General features: G+C 36.7%; 1 protein-coding gene across 8 annotated transcripts in view; it reads right to left on the bottom strand.

The window, feature by feature from the left end:
* Window positions 1-16166, bottom strand: part of STK33 (serine/threonine kinase 33) — a 331524-nt gene that overhangs the window by 206109 nt on the left and 109249 nt on the right. For all 8 annotated transcript variants that reach the window (XM_056802155.1, XM_056802154.1, XM_056802150.1 and 5 more), the window contains exon 2: window positions 6504-6567. The gene's annotated coding sequence lies outside the window, so the exon portion shown is untranslated. The remainder of the gene's footprint in view (window positions 1-6503; window positions 6568-16166) is intronic.

Here is a 16166-nt window from a genome sequence, read left to right as displayed (position 1 = left end):
TTAGATCCGAGTGATCTAGGATTCTGGTTTTTGGGAGGTGTTCCTTTTGATCCAAGTCCAGAAGGAGGGTTCCCTGGCTCTGTCCTGTTGTTCAGTTTGAATTTTGGTGCCCTAGGAGCATTCAGTTTGTGATTGGTAAGGAAGGGTTTTCAGAGGTCTAAACTTTTGTTACCTCTAAGCCGCCATCTTGACCGGAAGTCCTCCACTACCACCCTTCTAATTAAGTATACCCAATACCTTGACTCTTCCAAATTCCTCATCTAGACATTTTGTTTACATTGATTCTCTGAGACCCATTGTACAATTTATGAATTGACTCATGCTTCAATACTTCAACAAAATACATGCAAATATTCTATCCACTGGTACAAATAAAAACATAGCTTTCTCATATTGTTTGATTCTTATCCACAATACCCAATGATCCTTCCCCATGGAAATATCCAACACACTAGAAATTTTGACACTTTCTGGATACTAATGAAATATTTTGGCCTATTTAGTTATCTCATTCTTACTATATAACTTGTCTATATCATTTTCTGATTATAAGTATCTTCATTTCATAAGTATCTACCATTTATGCCATATTTTCCTGTAAGTTACCTCTCATGTTTAAAACACAAAATAGTTCAGATTAGGAGAAGGAAAAGTGGAAGCCAACACCTCAAAGTATTCAGAGGTTGTCTGTAGAATGGAGTCAGTGTGCATGTCTTTTGCCCTTGTTATTACCTATAGATCCAGATCTAACTTCTCTCAAGCTTTCTTTTGGATCTCCTTCTAATGACCTGATCCCATATCATTAAAAAAAAAGTAGTAACAACTGCATCTACATTCTCAGACTGGGATAAAACCAACCCCAAAACAAAGAAAACTATAAGAATCTTGAACCATTGACTCACAGTTAAAAAGAGTTTCATAAGTCTTCTCAGCCCAACCCTACCTGAGCAACAGCTCTTTAAACAATATCCTCAATAAGTGATCATCTTATTTCTACTTGAAAACCTCTCTCTGAATTATCCTATTCTACTTTTGTACTGCCCTAATTCTTAGGAAGCTTTTCTTTACCTTGATCCCAAAGCAACCTCCCTGGGACAGAAGTTCATTGTTGTTAGTTTTGTCCTCTAGGGCAAAGCAGGACTAAAGTAATTCATATGTGAGCACTTTTCAAATACTAGAAGTCAGCAATCTTAATCCCTCCTACATCCTCTCTTCTATCTATAATCTTTCCCAGTTCCTTCAAACAGTTAATAGGGATTTTGAGTGGGAATATATCTTGGAGATTCTAGTACAATCTCCTAAGTTTAGAAATAAAGAAACTGAAGAGCAGAATGGTCAAACACTTGCCCAGGATAACACAAGGAATAAGTAGCAAAGACAGGATTCAAACCTTAATGATATGATTCTGAATATCATTTTAGTGTCATCACACTATCTGGAAGTTGTGATTTTCCTCTCCCTCTCTATCCTGAGAATACTACCTTGGAGCTCTTCCAGTATTTCAGTGGTGTGAATCTGAAGGTGGATATCCATCAGACTATGATTATCAGAGAGACCTAGAATTAAAGCAGCCTTACTGTTTGACGATGCTACTTTGATGTCATCTTCCTCTTCTCGTAACTGAATTTTTTGTCTTATTTTTTATGACCATATTCTATTCCATATGACCATATCCTTACATTGAATCAAGTTCCAGGGACTAAATTTTGTTTTGAACCTTCTTACAGAGAATCAATCACCTTACCTTGGATAAGTCCCTATTTGATATCTTGATATCTTCTCTTGTACTAGATTCCTGCCTTGTCCCTTACTTCCAAACCTCTCATAGTCTGAAACTAACCCTAAACTTTAGTGTACATACTGAGGTCCTATTTACTTGCCAAATTTATGTGGCACCAACCATCTCCCGACTTAGACTTCTTCCTATTTCCTGATGCCAGGCCTCTTTGGGATAAGATAAATCTTTATCAGCATTTTCTTGATGCAGTTTCTTTCCTTGCATTTACAATATGGAGAGGATCTTTCTCTTTCCCTAATCTTAGGTGTTAGCTTTCTCTAAAAGAAAACAAACATCCCTGGAACCAGATTCACCACACATTCCCTGAAACAGCTTCCTGGTCCACTAAAGTCAGAAAAACTGTCATCCTTGGGCAGATCTGGCCCCCTTTGACTTGGTGGATTTTCAAGGCCACATGAATTCTCTTACTCTATCCTGCTACCCAGACATTTCTATATGAAAAAGAAGGGAGCCTCATCCAGAGCAGCTAAGTTCCACTATATACTTTTTGGATATTAGGAGAAAGGAAACTTTTTGTTGAATGTTCAATAACTTGAAACCAACAGCTTTCTCCTTAAGCAGAGCCATAGTAATAACTCATAGGACTATTAGTCTCATCCCTTTATGAATATACAAGCTCCCTACCTCTCTAAGAATATGAATGGGAGATTTCCTGTCATCTCAGAACATAACCCTGACCTCTCTTCTGAGTTCTAGGCTATTAGCATGTCCCACTTTCTTTTTATGGTATGTTTTACTGAGGATTCCTTTTTCATACATGGGTTGGATGAGAAAGCCACTGAGTTCCTTTTCAACTTTCAAATTCTGTGACACTATAATTCTTCCTGAATATTTTACTAGCACCTCACACTTAAGTCCTATATGGGACTGAATTAGTCTATACATCTCTCACATCTTATATGCCCACAGTATTCTCACTTCTACCTTAATACTTGATTATAAGAATATCACTCACTTTTACTATAAGACAGATCTTGGAAGCAAGGGTCTTTCTGATCCTGTTGAGGATCTCTAGAATTTGAAGAAAATTTATCTAGTCAAATCTCCTCATTTTATAGATGGGGAAAATGGATTACACTTCTAAGCTAGGGGCAATGATAACCTCCCTGAATTCAATCATCAATGATGAACATTCTCCTTCCCCTAATAACCTCCCATCCCAGTGATTGTGAATCCATCCTCTCCTTATTTAAACTCTATTCTCCACCACCCCCTCTGTTTATTGCTATATTACCATCACCCTCAATCCAACCCTTGATATCTTCAATGTTCCACTCAAAAAATACTCAAGCTCACTGTGCTCTGTGGAATCCCTATACCATAGATAACAAGCTTGCTTTCATCTTAAATCTTTTTCCTTTTTGTATCTTCCATTTTATTGCATTCACAAAAGCTTTATTCCCTCCTGAAGGCACTGCTCATGTAGCTATTTCTACGAGGACTGATTGCACTTTCACTCAAATTTTACCACCTCACTACCACCATCCATCCCCACTCATTTGTTTTGTTGAAGATTTGGAGTATTCCTTGATCCACAAAACTGTTTCTAGGATATCACACAAATAACTCTTTATCCTCTGAAGTTCATTCAATTAATAGCATTAAATAATTAAGATTCTGGTAACTATTATCTAATGACCTCCAGGTAATCTTTTTCCTTCCTCAACAGACTCAGTGCCTGACTTACTCTCTTCCCCAACTTCTGCCCTTATACTAGAGAATTTCAATATATTTGCTACCTCTAACAGTCTAATCTCTCAATCTTCAGCTTATTCATTTCCATGCACCTCATGGGGTACCTCAAATCTCAACTATTGCAATTGCCTGCTAGATGGTCTCCTTGCCACAATTCTCTTTCTATTCTATTCCCATCCTCTTCTCAAGTCCCTAAGCAACCATCCTAACATGCAGGTTTGACCACATCACAACATCACACATAAATGCAAACTCATATATGCATTCAATAAATCCTAGTCACTCCTTATTACCTCCAGGATCAAATATAAAATATTCTGTTTGGCTCTTGAAGTCCTTCATAACTTGGCCCTTTCTACATCACCATTCTTCTTACACCTTACCCTCTCCAATGTACTCTACAAGTCAATGTTACTGGTCTCCTTACTGTTCCTCACATACACTTACACTTCATTTCTATGGTTGTTTTCAATGCTTAGAATGAGTGCCTCCTGGCTTCCTTGACTTTCTTTAGGTCCCAGTTAAAAATTCCACTCTCTAAAAGACTTTCCTGATCCCTTAATACCAGTGTTTGCTTTCCCTCTAAGGTTATCTCCAATTTATACTGGATATATTTTGTTTATTCAGGGTTGTCTGCATATTGTCTCTCCCATTAGTCTGTGAGCTTCTTGACAGCAGAGACTGTTATTTCTGTCTTTGTATCCTCAGTGCTTAGCTCAGGGCCTGGAACATAGCAGGTGTTTAATAAATGCTTGACTTGTCTTATTGATTTGGAAGCCATAGAAATGAAGTGACATACTGAAGATCAAGAAATCATGATTTGACCCAAGGAATTGTGACTCTAAATCCAATGCTTTTACCAGGGCAACTGTTTGCTCCAACCCGCCCCCTCCAACTGGTTCAATAAATAGTAAAATACTTCACAATAGTCCTGCTTAGAAGAACACAGTCCCAATTATTCCTACTTCTAACTCCAACAAAATCACACTTTTCATTTGTGCAAGTGGTTCTGTACCCTATATGGCATGGTAAAACTGAAAAGATGTTCCTTAGGGAAAGGAATCTGAATTGTCACTGAGGAGACAGTATTCAATAATTACTTAATCTAAAAGAGTGCCTATGACATTTCCTGTGCTCATGGAAACCCTGTGTTTTGCATGATAGAAATAGGGATTCCTTAAAAATGCCTATTGATAAAGGGGCAGCTAGGTAGCTCAGTAGATTGAGAGCTAGACCTAGAGGTTCAAATCTGGTCTTAGATACTTCATAGCTATGTGACCCTGGGCAAGTCACTTAACACCAATTCCCTAGCCCTTACCACTCTTCTGCTTTGAAACCAATACAAAGTATTGATTCTAATGTGGAAGATAAGGGTTAAAAATATTGATATGAGTAGCATTTTTTCTTCTAAAACCTGTAATTATGCAGGAATCAAAAATATTATTTCTGGCAATTTTAGTCTAAAATAGGCTTAATTTTGGTTTTACAAGCAGATTTTTTGTGGTATTTCTCTTTTTTTAGAGGTATTTCAGTCCCCTAGAACCTTCCCAATAGACAGTTATGCTTCTTAATAAATTTCAAGCCTAAAAGTATATTATAGTCAAACTAGTTTGGAAAACATTAGTCTAGAGATTTCTTTTTGAATTGCTTCCATTTTTCATACATCATAGCTTCTTATTACTAAAAGTCCTTTCTCCACAAGACCACCATTCTTACAAGAAGACTGAGCCCAGGAATCTAGTGTTAGCAAAAGGAGATATTCTCTTTTGGAGGGAATGTTTTATATTGATTGTTCTGAATATACCTATTTAGCAAATGTACATTGCCACAAGCTAATTTAAACTACTGGATGATTGCCTATCAAGTAAACTGGTTGGGGATATTCATAAGTAATAATACTTAAAAATCCATTCCCTCAGGATTATCCTTAGGATTGTCATTCACCTTTTGGAGGATGATCCTTCCAATTTGAGTGGAAACTGGAGAAAGACATTTAGTGTTACACAAACATGAGCTATTATTATTTTTTTCTCAATGAATAGCTCCTCTGAAGTGTTAACACTTTAGGGGTTAAGAATTTTATAATCATTTATTCCAGTACTTGACACATAGTAGGTGCTTAATAAAGGTTTATTAATGATTGATCAATTTTAAAAACAACATATTGGGATTTAAAATGTGTTTTTTGGAAGCTATAAGTCAAGACACATAATGGCCTGGTGCCAGGGCATGATTTAAGCTATTAAAGAAAAATATCTCTCTTCTCAGTAGAGGAAACTTTGTAAGTGAGTGTCATGTAATATCCTCATTCATTCAGTATTCATTTCTTAAGTTCCTACAATTTACAATGTACTCCAATGCTAAGCACTGAGGGAGAAATGAAAATAAATGAATATAATTTCTACCAATGAAATACTTAGTCTAATGAAGGAGACAACTACACAAGTAAATATAATTAAAATTAGATAATAATAATCACATTGAAAGATGATAAGGCCAAGGGCAGAACTTTGGCATATATCTAAGTTCTAGGAAAAGGAGCAGCAAGAGAAATTATGGAAGGTAACAGAAGAAAGCTCCCTCTTGACTAGAAGAAGAGTTAAAAGTCTAACTTGAATCAGCCCCAGGCTTCCTAATCACTACACAGTAGTACTTTGATATGCCTTCATCCTCTTTCAACTCAAAATTCCAGTATGATAGTACCACTTGTGGCATCTCTAACACTTTGACAATAATATTAATTAATAAGTCATGAAATAAGTCCTGATGGTAGTAAATTTACATTAACAAACTCCTTGAAAAGTCTATCTGTCCTCCTTTTTCCAGATTAACAAATGTATATCTAATTGGATAAGTGAACTCAGAGCAAACCACCTATATTAATTTATAAGAAGTCAGCCTTTTTGGAGAAGCAAACGCAACTTGAAGAAGGCAGTCTTAGAGAAAGAAAATATATTTGCATTGAAGAGTAATCAAAATTTAAAGATTTTTTTTAAAGTAGTGTACTCACCTGGTTTACAAGAAAGTGAGTACATTCATGAAACAGCACTTCCATCAGGTGTAATCCCCATTACCTAAGCAAAAGAATCAATGAAAAATTAATCATTTTCCAGTTCATTCCCAAAGCTATCATTATTAGAAAAATTACACTCTGGCATATATATAATCTCACCATGGGAATTTTTCTGCATGTATCTATACTTAGAACAAACTACAAAATCTTTAAGTTGAAAGGGATTTCAGTTCAGCTAGCCCAACTCTAGTATTATCTAGTAACACTGTTACAGTTTCCCAAAACATTCCCTGAGTTTCTATTCTTTTATTTTTTGTAAAGGGGGAAGAAAAATAAGACAGAGGATAGAGATATAGTCGAAGAAAAAGATCATCGAGACATCCTTTTTTAATTCAAAGAAGAGAATAGTCAGAAAGAAGCCCCAACAAGCAGAACAGCTTTGAAGCTACATGCTGAATGTTAAACGTTTTAAAAGAAAAACCAGCTGTTTCACGTATGTTCTTTTTCTGTTGTCCTCTTTATGAAGAAATTGCATTTTGTTTGGTGTCAGCTAAAGAATAAAAATAAAATATAAATTTTAAAAACTCTCCTTGAAATTCAAACCAGAAAACAGAATGAAATGTGTTTCAACTATGAAAATAAACATATTGTGCCCTTATCAGTAGGGAGTAAATATGAAGACTTTCTATGTATAATATGTATATGTATATTATCTAGGAATGGTAATGGCTTTGAATCAAACAAAAATCAGAAAATATCAGAGTCAGGAGGCCTCTCTTGACTACAATTAATACAACCTTTTCCAGAAGCACAAATCCCTTCTACAAAAGTGATAATTCAACCTCTATCAAACATCTCCAGAGATAAGAGCTCATTATCTCCTAAGGCAGCCCATTCCTCTGCTAAAGACCTTGAATCATGTGGCCTTAGTTCTTGTGGGACCAAGCTGAACAAATCTAAAGGAAGGAAGAAAGGGAAGGAGGGAAAGAGGGAGGGAGGGAGGGAGGGAGGGAGGGAGGAAGGAAGGAAGGAAGGAAGGAAGCAAGCAAGCAAGGAAGGAAGGAAGCAAGCAAGGAAGGAAGCAAGCAAGCAAGCAAGCAAGGAAGGAAGGAAAAAAATTGGACGCCCAGAAAATTTACAAGAATCAAAATTCAAAAACAGAGACAAGCAGTAAAACCCAATCACATGACCAAAGTCTAGGCAACAAACTAAAGACCTATAAGACCTTATGTGAGTATGTAAATTTGACCTCATAGGAATCATTGAGACTTACTGGGATGAAATTCATGACTGGAATATAGCTCTAGATGGCAATATCTTGTTCAACTAGAATAGGTAAAGAGGCATGTGAGACTGTACTATATATTGATAAAATATGTTAATGTGAAGAAATCTAGGAACAGTAGGAGGAAAATGGGGAGGGTGTATAATATTTGGGTGAAGGACACAGAAGGGATGAAGAGAAACGATTTTGTCATTTTAGTATACTATAAACCACTTTGACAGAAAGAGTAGAGGAGGAGTTTGGAAAACAGATCATAGGCCAGGCACAAAGGCACTGGTATGCCAGTGACTTATCTGAAATCTGCTAGAGTCCTCTCATCACCAAAAGCAGAGTAGCTAATAACATCTTGACATGACAGTGATAATTTTATCCTTCAAAAGATGGAGGAACCAGCAGGAGGAAATTCTGGATTTGATTCTCGCTATCAGGGAGGAACAGGGTGCTGGAGCAAAAGTATTGGGAACCTTGAGGGGAAGGTGATCATTCCCACCTAACATCTATGACAGAGGAGAGAAGGTCTGAACATTACCTAACATGTACCCCAGATTTAGAGAAAGCAGATTCCAAAAGGTTAAGAGGAACAATATATTGTATTCCATGGACTTCAAGAGAAGACAGTCCAGGAGGAATAGGAGATGCCCAAGAACAAAATTCTAAAGACATGAAGGGAAACAATTATAAAAAGTAGTAAAAAATATAGATATCTATGGATGTGGGTCAATGATAGTTGACAACAAGGCAAGTGGAAGGAAATAAGCATTTACTAAATGCCTACTGCTAAATAATGCTTTACACTAGAATTGGCAGAATAAAGATGATTACAGAAGGTGTTGCTACTGTGAGAGGAAAGTCTTGGTTCTCTTTGTCTATTCTGAGTTTACACTTGTAAAAAGGGAATCCTTTTTTCTCTTTGCCTAGTTGGAGTTAACATTTTGGTTAACAATAACTTAATTACTCCTACTTAGTACCTTACTAGATTGTGAAGACAGGATTAACTCTCCTTGTCTACCTTTTGATTGAATCAACAAAAGTTTGAACTATGCAGAAGAGTTCCAAACCACTTGGAGAATTCACACTCAGAAACTCAATCAGCCAGGAATCTGTAAACCCTTTTGATGAGAATTTACTCCTCCAGAAGGTGAAAAGTGGATCTCACATATACTGCTCCCCTGGGCAGTATCTAGGCAATTTAGAAATTGTAATTGGCCCCTGTGAAGAGGGGGGAAGGGACAAGAAGGCACCATAAAAGGCCCTGAATTTCTGGGGCTGGGAAGTCAGCTTCAAGAAAGAAGTCATCTTCAAGAAGAAAGTCGGCTTCAAGAAGAAAGTTGGCCTCAGGAATCATCTTCAGATTGAGTCATCATTTTGGCCTACCTCTTAGAGGGAACTTGGGTGAGTAAATAGCTGGCTTTCCTTTCCTGTCTTCTGGAGAGAGTTTAATTCCAGCTGAAGGTCAACAAGTCCTAGATGAGTCAAGCACTGGAGAAATATTTAGATTGATAGGCTAAATGTCTTCTCTACCTTTCTGTATTTCTCTACTTTCTCTTTTTCCACCTCTTTTGTAAATAAAAGCTATTAAAAGTCATTTCAGCTTTGAGCAATAATACTTTAAATCTATGACTACTATATTATTTCTAATTTTCATATATTTTAGTCAAACCATTAAAATTTAATTCCTACACGTTTTGGTAACCATCAATTTATAACCCTTATACTCCCAAAGGTAATAAAAGAAAAAATATGAGAGGACTTAGCAGCCTTTGATGAATTCTAATCACATGGCTCATATGAAATATGTCCTCAAGTACTAAAAGAATTGGCAGTGATTGCTAAGATATTGTCAATGATATTAGAAAGATCACAGAAAACAAGCAAGGTACCATAAGACTAGAGGACAAATGTCCTGATTTTCAAAAGAGAACAGAAACTATAATCTTGACTTAAATTACTAGGAAAACTCTTGAATGGATCATTAAAGAGATAGTTGGAGAATATCTAGAAAGGAAAGTGGTGATTCCATAATACATCAAAAATAGGTCATGCCATATCACCTCACACCTAGCAGATTGGCTAACATAACAGCAAAGGAAAGTAATGAATGCTGGAGGGGATGTGGCAAAGTAGGGACATTAATTCATTGCTGGTGGAGTTGTGAACTGATCCAACCATTCTGGAGGGCAATTTGGAACTATGCCCAAAGGGCGACAAAAGAATATCTACCCTTTGACCCAGCCATAGCACTGCTGGGTCTGTACCCCAAAGAGATAATGGACACAAAGACTTGTACAAAAATATTCATAGCTGCGCTCTTTGTGGTGGCCCCAAACTGGAAAACGAGGGGATGCCCATCAATTGGGGAATGGCTGAACAAACTGTGGTATATGTTGGTGATGGAATACTATTGTGCTAAAAGGAATAATAAAGTGGAGGAATTCCATGGAGACTGGAACAACCTCCAGGAAGTGATGCAGAGCGAGAGGAGCAGAACCAGGAGAACATTGTACACAGAGACTAATACACTGTGGTATAATCGAACGTAATGGACTTCTCCATTAGTGGCGGTGTAATGTCCCTGAACAACTTGCAGGGATCCAGGAGAAAAAAACACCATTCATAAGCAAAGGATAAACTATGGGAGTGGAAACACCGAGAAAAAGCAACTGCCTGAATACAGAGGTTGAGGGGACATGACAGAGGATAGACTCTAAATGAACACTCTAATGCAAATACTATCAACAAAGCAATGGGTTCAAATCAAGAAAACATCTAATGCCCAGTGGACTTACGCGTCGGCTATGGGGGGTGGGGGGGAGGAAAAGAAAATGATCTATGTCTTTAACGAATAATGCTTGGAAATGATCAAATAAAATATATTTTTAAAAAAAACAAAAAAAAATAGGTCATGCCAGATTGACAATTTCCTTTGCTTTTTCAGAAGCTTATTATACTAACAAATAAGGGGAATATTATGGTTTATCTAAATTTTTAACAAAGGTACTGATAATATATCCCACACTATTCTTAGGAGAATATGGGAAAGATGTATAGTAGATATTACACCTAAATGGATTCTGAATGAATAGCTAGGCTAAAGAATAGTTGTTAATAGTTCAATGGCACCATGATAAGAGTTTTTCAGTGGAGTATTTCAGTGTTCTGTACTTGACCACGTGTTATATAATATTGACTTGGCTAAAGGGATAAACGGAATGCTCATCAAATTTGTAGATGGCACAAAGATGCAATAACTAACACAAATGCATGACAGTATCAGTATCCAAAATTATCTTGACAGGCTAACGTACTTGATGGATCTAATAAGATGAAATTCAATGGGGATATTGCACATGGATATAATAAAAATCAATGCCACAAGTGTAAAATGGGTAAGGCATGAACATAGAGGACTTGTTCTGTAAAATATCTGTGTTTTAATAGATTAAAAATTCAGTATGAGCCCATCGTGTAATGTGGCAACCAAAATAGTTAATGTGAGTTTAAGCTATATTATCAAGGAAATAACTTCCAAGATTGTGGAGCCAGTATTTTGTTCCAGTTTTTTGCCCTCAACAGACTTCAAACCTCGAGTATTATATCCAATTCTAGGTACCATGGTTAAAGAAGGCAATTGATAAAGTGAAGAGTGGTCAGAGGAAGGCATTCATTGATGATGAAAGGCATGATGAATTCAAGACATGAGGACTGATCAAAGGAACTGGGCATACTTTCCAATAATTAGATCTGTATTGAAAAGTTGATGAGTTTACCCTGATTGTTGGTATTCAAAAAGAGGCTAGGTGGCAATTTGTATATTTAGGATTACTTTCAAGTATAAGTTGGCCTAGATGACCACTAAGAACCCTTTTAACTCACAAATTCTGTGATTTTGTAAAATCTAATACTTCTATCTATCAAGCCCTTCAAAAACTTCATTGAATCATAGAATCAGAGTTTTAGAGGTAAAATGACCTTATAAATTATCTAATCCAAATTCCTAATTTTACAGATGAGGGAACTGGAGTCCAGAGATTTTAAGCAAGTTGAGATCATGGTTTCCTTAAACCCTGTCTTCTCCAGTCTACCGAAACATCACCATTTTCTTCACAAATGATTTTCCCATAAACTTTGACTTCTCAGCTACCCAACTCCCTGGTTCATCCTCTTTGTGGTATGCACCAAATCTTCAAAATCCCCATCAAAAATATGTTGAGAGCTAAACAGAAGATTCTAAGAATTTGGAATGTTCTGACCAAGGTGGAGGACAGGAGAATCATCACTTTCTTTCTTTTTGGCAATATAATTCTATTAATGATACTATATTGATCTCTATATCCAGACATTTTGGCTCAATTCCCCTTGTTACCAAAGGCTTATATTTAAGGGTTAGGGTCCAGCTTTGGACACAGAACAGATCTAACACATCTACACAGAGACAAAGATCTATTATTTTGCCATCATTAACACCATGAAATAAAACAAAAAGGCAACATTTTTACTATTATGATATAAAAATTAAATTAAGTACATTTAAAAGTTTATAGAAAAGATAAAAACAATATGGAACTCAGGGGGAAATGAGGACATGATATTTTTTAAATTAATCAAATGAGTTTTTCTAATTTTTCCCTCAGTATTCATGTGAAAGGCATGGTTTCTGACATGTGTGTGGGCTATTTCTGCACTCAGCAGGTATTTCAATTACCACAAAAGGCTGTAAAGGTCTTTTGAATATACTCTGAGTGCTTTCAAAGGGTATTCCCTGACCCTAATGAGAATAACATATCAGACTCAGAACACTACTATTTAGTTTGCCAAAAATATGGGCAATTGCTGAATTGGGCTTTGTTTGCCCATTCAAGGGGGCAACACAGATGCACCATTAAAAAGGTTTGACTATTGTGGCATATAGAGAGTTGTTTGTTTTTTAAGACACTCCAGAAACATCAATATTAGCTTTTAATGCAATTAAAAGCTTCAAACAAGCTTAAAGGTTAAATAAGAAAAACCTAATCATGAGAAAGTTTCCAGTTTTATCTAACTGCCAAAGCCATATCATCCCTTAAAAAATGTGAAACAATTAACTGTTATGATTGAGAGAAAGAAAGAAAGAAAGAAAGAAAGAAAGAAAGAAAGAAAGAAAGAAAGAAAGAAAGAAAGAATAATGATATAAAGATTAAAATTTTAATTTTTCTGGACAGCCATTACCCAAATATATAAAACCTACCAATCTCAAGTGTCAAAAAATCTCACAAATAAAACCTTTTCTAATACAATTGTCTTCCCTGGCACTGCACCCTGTCCTACCACCCCCACCATTCCTTTTCCCTTCCCTTTCAATGTGTTTTTGAAAAAGAAGCTGGCTTCCTTCCCCATCCCACCACCCCCAAGCAACAGTCCTGCCTAGAGTTTCAGACTACTTTCTACCAAGACCACTAATTGGAAGAGGAGCTGGAATTAGGGGTCTGCCCCTCACTGGAGACATTTACCATCTAGCCCAAAGCATCCCTTCATGCCAGCTTTAGTGGAATGACCATCTCCAGGTCATGCAGGGCTGGAGGAAGATGTTGGGTGAGCTAGGTTCCTGTCCCTCTTCTCTTCCTGGAAGGGGCCAAAGCTCTAAGGAATTCTCCAGTTCTACCTTCCTCCTCCCCATCTGAGCTCATCTGGACATGGCCCAGCCTGAGGGTCTGAGTGAGTTCTGGAGCTTTCAACCTGGGAAGTCTCCTCCTGTGACTCAGATACCAGAAGACAGAGTCAGGATTGACTGGACAGGGCTGGAGCTCCCTGCATCCAGGCTCCCACCAGGAGATGGATGGGACCAGAATACAGGATTGCTTTAAATATGTAACTACTGGGAGACTCTAAACAATCACCCTAGTGCAAATATTAATAATATGGAAATAGGTCTTGCTCAATGACCATTGTAAAACCCAATGGAATTGCTCATTGGCTATGGGAGGGGGTGGGAGGAGGGGAGGGAAAGAACATGAATCTTGTAACCGTGGAAAAATATTCTTAATTAACCTTAAATTACATATGTATGTATACATATATATGCATATATATATATATATAACTACTGGGGGGGGTTGCAAAGGCCCTATCCCCTTCCCCACACACACATTACCCACTAGAGGCCCCATCTTGGCAAGGTTTGGAGGCATAGGAGCGTGTGTGTGTGTGTATGTGTATTTATACTGGAGATTTTATATATACATATATATTAATATATATTACATATATTTATATAAATCCTGGACTTTAGCAATTCTGCCCAGTTCAATAAGCATGTATGAAAGGCCAGCTATACCCAGAAGTGTGATCCCTGTCATGGTTGCTGCCCTTATGGCACTTACCCTCCACTAGGGAGATAGGGCACATAAACTTAATTCTTCAGAGTAAGACTTGAATATATAGGACACAAACCCAAACTAGAATGTAAGTTCCTTGAGGGTAAATTTTGTTTGTTCTTTATATTTATATATTAAGAGCCTAGCAAAGTCTCTGGCATATAATAGGTAATAAATAAATGCTTGCTTACTGATTGAATAAAATATATGATGTCTATCGGAGAGATGCAAAATGGTATATATGGTCTGAAGTTATTGACAAGGGATAACCATAAAAGTCTTTATGGAGAAGGCAGTGTTTGGGTTTTAAAGGATGGATATGAACTCAATAGGTGATGGGGAGAATCTGGTCATTTCAGGCCATAGGGATGATGAGAGCAAAAATGGAATGGAACATGTACTGGGAATAGGAAGTAGACCAGTTCAATTGGAGTATAACCGAGAAAGTAATCATATAAGCTTTAGCTGGAAAGGTGGCATAACATCTGAAATTTCCCCAAGGCATGCAGCTAGTAAGAGGCAGAGTCAAGTCTAGACCCCAGGTCTCCTAATTCCCTGTGGAGCGCTCACAACTGGTCAGTAGTCTTGCAATGGAGCTGAATGAAACTGTCTGATATAAAAAAGAAGAAAAGTATGACCCTGCCCTCATGACCACCAGGCTCTACCCCATTGAGCTCACCAGCCACAAATAGCAACCTGCTGGGGATTCAGGTTCTAAAGAAAGATTTCTTTTTGCTTGGCCTTAAAGGCTGAAGCAACAAGACTGACCAGAACAACTGCACAAAAGAAGTATATGGTGTATCAGCTAAGGAGTATAACATCATAAGATTGATAATAGCTGTGAAAAGCTTTAGAGATGTTATCACCAGTTACTTCCTTACATTAAAGGCTAACCCTCTAGCAATTCAATACAGTAATTACTTGACATTAAAATGGTCATGTAATTTATCTGGCATTTAACAAATATAATGTGAATCTGTGTAAGGGAAATCATCATGGAAGTGTATGCCCCTAATAGTCGACTCATAACTAAAGTATTACACAGATGAGAGCTAATATATTTTTAAAACCCTGATTCTATAGACTAATAAAGAAAACTTGGAGTATCATATCTCTGAGCAAACGACAAACCAAAGCAAAGATTATATGGCCAATTCAGGTTCTAAACAACATTTTACAAAGAAAAACGGATGAAGCAATTAAGAGCTCTCAAAGAACTCAGTTCAATTATTATAACTCTAAGATAGGAATTGGATTATATTATATCAATTACTCAGGAAAAAATGTGTACAGTTTTCAATGAGTACATTATTAAAATACTGACCTAATTTACTAATGAAAGGGCAAGATTCTTTTGATCTAGCCTTTTCCACAGAGGATTTTTCAAACAGGCCTTGTTACCTCAGTAATACAATGCTGTCTTATATTTCTAGCTTTATCTGGTGGAGGGAGATAACTCCACTGCTATTGTCCAGGTAGATTTTCATTTTACCCAGACCATAGTTTTATAAGAAGTAAATCCCCTAACTTCACAGAACTTACAGTGACTACTGCTTAGAAATATTGTCATCAAAGCTAAGAAAGGACACAATGAATGAAATACTTTCCAAGGTACAGCATGAACAACCTCACATACCAACGAATAGCTTTCTTCTTCACCAACTTCAGTACATTACGTATATCTGATACATATCTTTATGTCACTCTATTTTTTGAAATAAAGTAAAATTCTAGAATCCTAAGTCACTTGCTATTTTACCTTTCATTTGGTTCAAATGTTTCACAACTTAAGTCTATGATATTACAAGCCCCTTCAGAAGACTTAAATAGTATTAAAATACTACTTTCAATTTAAAGGGCAAAATATCTGGAAAATTAAGGTCACATAATGTTCAAAAACCTAATGGAGTATGGATTTCTGCTCGAAGTACTTCAACCAGAAACTGTAGCAATCTTAAATCTGTCTCTCCTGGATATAATAAGTTTTAAAGCTTTGAATGAATTTTCAGATTGTTTCACATATCC

Source organism: Monodelphis domestica, chromosome 6 (assembly GCF_027887165.1).
Source record: "Monodelphis domestica isolate mMonDom1 chromosome 6, mMonDom1.pri, whole genome shotgun sequence".
NCBI classification, from domain to species: Eukaryota; Metazoa; Chordata; class Mammalia; order Didelphimorphia; family Didelphidae; genus Monodelphis; species Monodelphis domestica.
The sequence above is the reverse complement of the archived record's forward strand: the minus strand, read 5'-3'. Positions and strand labels throughout refer to the sequence as shown.